The following is an 8,256-nucleotide window of genomic DNA, read 5'->3' as shown; positions in this document are numbered from 1 at the left end:
AGGCCACTCACTAGGCATATATAGAAATACCTGTGTCTGAAAACACATCTACATGAGTGCATGACTTGCACTGCAGCAGTTGAAGGTATTGTTTTTATTGCACAAAGATCAGAAACCTCTTCTAGAAGAACTGTAGAGTTCTTACTATGGAGCTGTAAGAACCCTGCCAGCACATCTGCTGCTAAAGCAACAATTCCAGCTTTGCAGTGGCTTAAGCGGGCTGAGACAGAAGTGTTGCTCTATCAATGCATAAACCACAACAAAGCAGTGGGGACAAGCCTTTGTTCCAAGCGTGACTGAAGCTTTGGGAAGCAGGTTTGCCTGCAGAGGGCACACAGAAGCAGGACACCTTTGCCTGCTGTGCACCTACAATTTCTACACCATCATTGTCACTGCTCGGGTGACTGAGCAAGCTGACAGTGTGTGACAGATTGTCTGTCGTGTACAGAAAGTCACAGACAGAAAAAGGGAGGGAGAAAACACAGAAGATGACAATGCAAAAGATGTTGAAGGAGTGTGGCAAGGATTGAGGATTAAGAGACAGAATAAAAAGAGACCATACCCCTAAACTGTCAAGTGCTGAGGGGAAACTGCAAGTACTTGCATATTTCAGCTCACCATCTGGACTTGCATGCCTTGTCCACATTACCATAATTTCAATAATTTTGCTTCCTGGACAAGCTGCCAGGTCCCCAGTACCAGTCCTGCCTCCCTTCCAGCAGTCTCTCTCTGGGCAGAGTCGAAAATAGATCAGGGATTACCTTTTACTCCATAAGCATTCAAGACAGCCAGAGAGCTTCCAGGAAAAAGGCCATAGTGAGTGCCCAGGACAAAGAGATTGTAAGCAAGTGGAAGAAGGGGGTATTGATTGAGGATCACAGTTACGTTGAGGTTTAACCTTTCAAAGGTTTGCTTCTTTTGAAAGAGAGATTTTTGGAGCTCCCTTGAGTTAGCAATATGAATTAAGCATTTAAATTTTAGCTTGCAGAATTATGTGCTGAATTTTAACCTTTTACTTAAGAAACCTCTGTCATAGTACAAAAAAGAATAGAAAAATTCAAATTTCAGAAGCTTTTTGCATAAAGAACAATACTGGGAGAAGACCAAGGATGCAGAAACCCAGATAAAGGGGCTCCTCTGTCTCCAAGCACATCAAGACCAACAGATGTACTCAGATAAGCACCAAGATACCAAAGCACACGCGCAAAGGAGAAAAGTTGAAAAGTTCAGCCATTAGGATGACCACAATCTTCGGCCTCAGAGACCACCAAAGACTCCTATGTAACCCCCACCATGAACAAGGCATGCTCAGAAGGGCGTGGATCTAATTATCATGCCAGGCGAGGACAGGCAGGGCCAGGGGTTGAATATGCATGAAAAGGTTGAGCAATGTCACCTATATGGAGCACCTTTGTGAATAAAAGATGGGGCTCAGACCAGGGCTCAAGGCACAAGTTTCCAGGAGAACTATCTCGCTTGTGCCGGGTGCTGACAATACAGACCCACTTCATAACTACATCAGGTTGTGGAGTCTATTTATTCCACCTATGGCTTCACTTTTCTACTGAAAACTGCAGGTGAGAAAGCCCAGGCAGGAAAGGGAAGGAGAAGCCACGTAAACAAACCCATAGCTCTATACAAGGACAGAAGCAGATTTCATCTTCACTAGGCTGAAGAGACTTCAATTTGCTCTGGCATTCTTCACATTCATTCTCCTGTGGAAGAGCGCGGGGCTCCCCTTACCTGAGAGGAAACGCGCTCTGCTCCTGGCCCAGGCACGGGCTGTACAACCTGCGGCCAGTCCCGTGCTGGTGTGGCTGGAACAGCTGCGCTGTGCTGTGAGCACAGGAGAATGGAGCTGTAGCTGCTGCCACCCTTGGCTGTGTTTGGGAAGCAGAAGGTAGGAACATCAGTCATCTGCTGTGTTTGACTTTATTGTTATTTAAGATTGTAGTAAATACTGAGCATGAGCTGGGGTGCAGATTGTAATTGCACCTACCTCACTGGGGGCTCCTGGGGAAGCAGTTGCCTTGAGAATCAAGCTCCTCTCCTCCAAAGACACTTCCCCAAATGTCTGCATTTCCCAGGGAGCACCAACACACACTTCAGAAACCCTGGCAAGGCTGAATTCCTTCTGCTCCTTGCAGCACAGGCACTCCAGCTCGAGCTCATCTTCCTTCCCCCAGCTCTGTGTCACTTCCTTCCCCACGCCCACGTGTCGCTTTGGGCGCGCAGCCCCGGGCCCCTACAAACACGAGCTGCCCGCTGCCTCTGCACGTGCCTGAACTCCTGCCTGCGCTCACGGCAGCAAAACCAGGCTGTTCCCAGCCAGGGAGCGGAGCCCTGTTCCCGCAGGAGGCTCTGGTCAGCCCCTTGCAGGACGCTGCGCTGTGCACGCAGCACTTCTCCTGCCCGCCCAGAACGCTCCTGGCACAGCAGAGCACAAGCTGGCCGGCTCTGGGCTCAGCACACCCCAAACACGGGCACAGGAAGACGCAGCGGCTGTGCAGCCATGCCCAAGACAGCTGGGAAGGGGCCCCTGCCTCTGGTCTCACTTGGTTGGCTTTCTGACTGGGCCTGAGACAGGGGCTGCGATTCCTCACTTGTGGGGAGAGCAGAGCTGCCAGAAGCGCACCCAGCCTGCAGGCACTGCCTGACAGCACTGCAGCCACTGGGACGCTCGCGCCTCTGAGTCACAGCCACTGCACTGCTGCTGCTGCTGCTGCTTCATTTGCTTTGAGGCACACCCAGAGCTCACTGTTAGGCCACCATGCTCTCTGGTTCTGCCCTCTTCCTCTCCCTGTGTATGCATGGAGCATTGCTGTGCTTTCAGGAAGCTCTTGGGGAGAACTTCCAGCATGGCAAGCTCCTCTGCCCTTGGTGGATGTTTGCCATGGAAGAGCATACTCAAGCTGGCTTTCCTAAAACCCAGGATCCTTGTTCCCTTCAGTGTGCTCAACACAATCTTCAACTCCACAGTGCTGTGCAACTGGAGCAGCAGGACAGGGACCTTTGCAGCCTGAGCTGCCCTTGTTCCTCTCTGCCTGTGCACAGACGATGGCATGGAAGAGAACGGCAGCAGGGCCCTGCGTGTCCCCAGGCTCAGGATTTCTGCTCCTTCAGCTCCATGGACAGATCCACGAGTCAAATGAAAAAGACAAACTGTTTAATGAGGGAAGGCAAAGCAAAGGGGTGAACTGGGAGGGAAAAACGTGGATGGGCAGGGCCTGGGGTCTGGAGGGAGAGAGCTGCCAACAGGGAGGGAGATGGCAGGAGCTCCTGGAGCTTGCCACAGGCTCAGCTGTGAGCAGCAAGAGCTGGGCCTGGAGCTGCAGCTGGTCCCCTCTGCTCTGCAGGTGGTCCCATCTTCAGTGGGAACACCCACTTTGGGTGGCCAAAAGACACCAGTTGTTCTGATCCTGCAGATGAAGTTTGGCAGATCTCCTGGACAGGGACAGCAGATGGGACATGTGGGAAGCAAAGGGAACACTGAGTCACTATGGGGACGTTTCCCTTGGCAGCAGCTGCACTTCCATCAGGGAAGAGGAAATGTCAGAGCCTCCCCAGGAGGGTCAGAAAGAGAAAGCAGCCGAGCGGGCCGGGCTGTGGTGAGCACCCACGCCAGCCTCAGCCCCACCCTGCCTCCCCGGCCCTGGGGCCTCACCCGGGCTCTCTCCAGGCTGGCAGCAGCAGGGCCCCGCTCACTGCTCCTGCTGCTGGCACTCAGCTTCTCCCTGCTGGCTCCTGGCAGTCTCTGGCTCTCCTCGTGGTCTTCATTACAGCTGTGGCCAAAGTGGAGGTTCTGGAATTGGTTCCAAGGCCTGGCAGAGCTGCAGTCGCGGAGCCCTCTGTGCTCCCTGCTGGCCCCTCCATCCCCTCAGCCCCGCCATGCTCTCGGCAAACCCCCAGCCCCCTTCAGCTTCTTCAGCCCCTCACAGTCCTCTCCCCCCTCTCAGTCCCTTCTGACCCATCCCGTCCCCTTAGACCCGCCACCCCCTCAGCCTGTGCCACTTGCCTGTCACCTCAGTGCCACCATGGCCCTGGGCTGCCCCACAGCCCTCAGCCCCTGCAGCAGCTCAGGGTCACCGTCCCTTCAGCGCCACCGCCCCCTCAGCCCCCTCAGCCCCCTCAGTCTCACCGTCCTTCAGCAGCTCCTCAGGGGACACTGCCTGGGGCCACCGGCAGTTCCCAGCGCTCCAGGGACACTCGGGGCTGGAACTGCTGCTGCGCCCGGCCCGGCCGCCAGCTCGGACCCAGCCCAGGGAGAGGGGACACAGGGGGCACAGGGGGAAAAGCAAGAGGTGAGCGAGGAAGTAGAACAGGCCAAGAGGTTAAAAAGAGGTGTATATAAATACCAATCTATGCGTCTAAACCCCCATATACAAATATAAATATGCATTTACAAATGTATATATGTAAATGTAACTAACGACACAATTATAAAAGCAACTGGGCACATCTATAACCACAACAATACATCTAAAGCTATAACAATATATATCTAAAATAAAAAAATAATTAACTGTACAGCTCTCTAACAATAATTATATGAATCTATAAATACCACTACCTAAATAAACTATACATATCTATAAATATAACTAGAGACAGAGGAATTCTACCTGCCTGATGGTCACAGGCTCTCCCTCTGTCTCTTCCTGCCACATAGGGCAGCCCTTCTGGAGAGGTCGGTCACACGGGATCTGGGAAGCAAAGGGAACACTGAATCAATATTGGCCCTTGTGCAAATGTTCCTGGAGCACCAATTGTCCTTCTATCAGGGACTGTAAAAGATGGCCCGAAAGGCAAACTCTCACTTGGCAATTTGAAGCCTGCTCTTTAAAGAACAGGGATCCTTCCAAGTGTTCAAAACTTAACTGTGTGAAGTGTTTAAGTATCCTGATAAAGCCTCAGCAAGTCTCAAGCTCAGTGACAGAGAGACCCCATTCCTCACTGAAGTGGCTGAAGCTGAAGGCTGCTGGGAGCTGAGTTATGAACCAAACTGGGACACCAAGCTTGGTGACACAACTGCCCCAAGGTCAGATTTATTCCCTGCTCTCTTGCCACAGCAGAGGACTCAGTGTCAGAGCCTCTGGAGAAGCGTGGAGGGCAGGGCTCGGGGAGGTTGTGCCAGTGCAGGATTTGAACTAAAGGCACCAGGCAGCACCAGCCCTGCAGACAGGAACTCAGCTCTACTCATCTCCCTTGCTGCCAGAGGCAGGCTCAGAGCAGCCATCTCACACCTTCTAAACCAAGGGGGGCTCTGTCCTTACCAGGCTCCTCAGGCTCTGGGGAACTGCTCCTGCAGCTCTCGGTGCCAGATGAAGTTTCCTCTGCTGCAGCTCTGTCCACAGCCTCCCGTCCTGAAGATTCAGGGGCAACACCAATATTGTCCTGAGCAGAAGCACAGAAAGAAGGGAACCCAAAGATCACTCACTATTTTGCTGGAATCACATCAGGGATACAATAACTCTCCTTCTCCACTCCCAAAGGACATGGAGCACAGGGGGAACACTGCCCACATGGTTTACATGACAAGCCTCTTAAACTCAGAATTTGGGTGACCAAGGTGAAACTGAAGCTCTTACAAAATGATCTCTGGGACAAAATATGAACACAGAAAACCAGAAGACACCAAGTGAGGGGATGTGGGGGAGGTGCCCTCACTCTCTGACCCTGGCTTATCTCAGGAGCTGTGAGAAACCAGCCAGCAGAAAGCCAGGGGCTCTCCTGGCTGCCAGCACAGCTGTCAGCAAGGGCAGAGCTCGCTCCCAGCCCTGCCCTGTGCTGCAAACCCACACGCAAGGCACACATTTCTGGCTGGGAGTCCCACCAGCCCCACCCAGCCGCTCAGACAACCCATCACACCGTGGTGCTTTTCGGAGCCCTCTGCTGCTGCCCCATGTGTATGATCCAAGTAAGCATTTATGCAGCTAGGCTACTTCCAGGATCACATTCATGACCAGTGGCAAAAATGTGTAAATCAGGAGGGCAGGAAAAAAACAACCCAAAAGACAGGAAAAGCCAAACAACCAAACAGTGTTCCTATTCCACTGAGGAAGTCAATGTCCACAATGAAGCACCTGCAAATTACCTTTGGGCAGAAAGATATTCTCACTAGGACCAGTTCCAAAATATTCATCTCTTCTGCGATTCTGATTCCATCAGAATCCTAAAGATTCTAAAGATGGTTGCGAGCCTGCAATGTTTCCTTTTGTTATGGAATAAAATGCTTCTGAAAGCTGCTATGTGTGAGTTTACAGAAGAAAAAAGACAAGCTACTTGAGAATATGATATTGGGAAATCCAAAAAATCCCACTCCCCTCCTTGAGTCTGCCCTGCCTCGATCATGAATGTACTGCAGGCACTGGGTCAGCACATGAATAGAAAGAGAGACATTCTTTGGCCAACACACATAATAATCTGCACAAGGACAGAGAGCTGCAGCTCCAGCCCAGCCCCACACACGGCTCTGGGAGCGCCCACACGCCCGGCAGGGCTCACACAGCAGCACCAGCTGCAGCTTAGCCCTCGCTACAAATGCACCTGTAGGAAGGATTCTTCCCAGGAAAAGGAGCACTCAAACTTGGCCAACACAGGCTCACAATGCTCATCCTCACTAAGGGGGGGGGGAGACTTTTAAAAATTATTTCTTTACTAAGAATAATTAAATGATTAATTAATACTGAAATGAGTTCAATTAAAGAAGCTTTTGCTTCTGAGCCATGTAACAACGATCAAAAGCTCCCAGCCCCTTTGGTTCCCATTCAAGGGAGTTACCTGAGCAGAGGGAGATCTTTCAGACAGGGACCTCCTGATCTCCCGAATCATTTGCTCGACTGCAAGGCCCAGATCTGCTGGTGGCCATTGCTCTTCCTCAGGTGCGCTCTGTGATGACCTGGAGGCAACTGGTGCTGTACAACCTGCACGGCCAAGTGGAGCACTGGGTACTGAAGTGCCTGGGGTGGCTGCAAGAATCCAAACAGAATGATCACACTCCACAATGTGGCTCTGGGACACAGAGTTCTACGGGTGCTATAGATCAAACATCACAGGAAGGAAGCAGGAAAAAAAAGGCAGAGAATTTTTTGGCCTCTTAAGTGCCCCCTCTTAATAGGCTTGACAATTGCTGGCTGAGAATGACAGAGCCTTGTGGAAAAATACTTCAAACAGCCACTTTTAATTACATTTTAGAAAAACAAGGCTACAACTGTTTTCCTACCTCGTGGGTCCAAAGCCGGGGGCTGGGGCTGCTGCTCCCTGTGCAGCTGCTGGAAGCTGCAGGGCTGGAGCCGGAGCACCTCCCGGTCGAGCGGAGGCTGCTGCCCCCCGTAGAGCTCTTGCAAGCGGCTGGGGGGCCCCTCCTGCCCGAGCAGCAGCGGCCGCTCCCCGTGCAGCCCGAGCAAGCGGCAGGGCGGCATCCCAAGCACCTCCCGCTCGGCGGGCAGCGGCCGCTCCCCGTAGAGCTCCTGGAAGCGGCTCGGCCCCTCCCGCCGGGCCGGCAGCGGCCGCTCCCGGTGCAGCAGGTGGAAGCCGCAGGGCGGGCGCCGGGCGAGCAGCGGCCGCTCCCCGGGGCGCTGCTGGAGGCGGCCGGGCCGGGGGCTGCGCAGCTCCCGCCCGTCCGGCAGCGTCCGCTCCCGCTGCAGCAGCAGGAAGCCGCTGGGCGGGCGCCCGGGCGGCAGCGGCGGCCGCTCCCGGGGCAGCGGCTGGAAGCGGCCGCGCCCGTGCCGCCCGTCCGGCAGCGGCCGCGCCCCGGGGAGCTGCCGGGAGCCGCGGGGCGGGCGCCTGCGGCGCTCCCGGCCCGCCGCCGGCCGCCGCCTGTCGGCCGCGCTCCGCCGCCTGAGGCGCAGCAGGAGGTCGGGGCGGTCGCGGCGGAAGCAGGGGCTGCTGTAGTGCAGCCAGCCCCCGGCATCGCCCGGCGCAGCCGCGCCCAGCCAGCCCGGCACCTTGCGGAAGCCGTAGCGGTACAGCTGCCGGACGAAGCTGCGGAACTGCGTGGCCCTGAAGGGGCGCGGCACCGGCCCCGCCCCAGCGCCACCGCCCCCGGGGGCGGGGCCCGGGCTGAGCAGCTCCCGCTCGAAGAGGCAGCGGTCGACGAGCAGCCCCCGGGCCCGGCTGTCCCAGCGCACGGAGCGGATGCGGGGGCTGTTCAGCAGGCGCCACAGCTTGGCGGGGAAGGCGCTGGCGCTGAGCCCGGCGGGCAGCGGCAGCTCCGCCATGGCTGCGATCGCCGCCTGTGGCCGCAACGCCCGCGGC

At 55.1% G+C, this 8,256-nt stretch overlaps 1 long non-coding RNA gene across 2 annotated transcripts; it reads right to left on the bottom strand.

The window, feature by feature from the left end:
• Positions 1 to 3,149: 3,149 nt before the first annotated feature.
• On the bottom strand, positions 3,150 to 7,280 carry LOC135289871 (uncharacterized). 2 transcript variants are annotated; one of them, XR_010352602.1, is made up of 6 exons: positions 7,223 to 7,280; positions 6,781 to 6,968; positions 5,274 to 5,394; positions 4,139 to 4,703; positions 3,665 to 3,782; positions 3,150 to 3,444 (listed from the first exon to the last, which is right to left on the bottom strand). It is a non-coding gene; the product is annotated as an uncharacterized LOC135289871 (long non-coding RNA). The 2 variants fall into 2 exon arrangements; XR_010352601.1 differs by having other exon boundaries at positions 6,781 to 7,224.
• Positions 7,281 to 8,256: the final 976 nt, after the last annotated feature.

Source organism: Passer domesticus, chromosome Z, assembly GCF_036417665.1.
Source record: "Passer domesticus isolate bPasDom1 chromosome Z, bPasDom1.hap1, whole genome shotgun sequence".
Lineage (NCBI taxonomy): Eukaryota > Metazoa > Chordata > Aves > Passeriformes > Passeridae > Passer > Passer domesticus.
The sequence above is the reverse complement of the archived record's forward strand: the minus strand, read 5'-3'. Positions and strand labels throughout refer to the sequence as shown.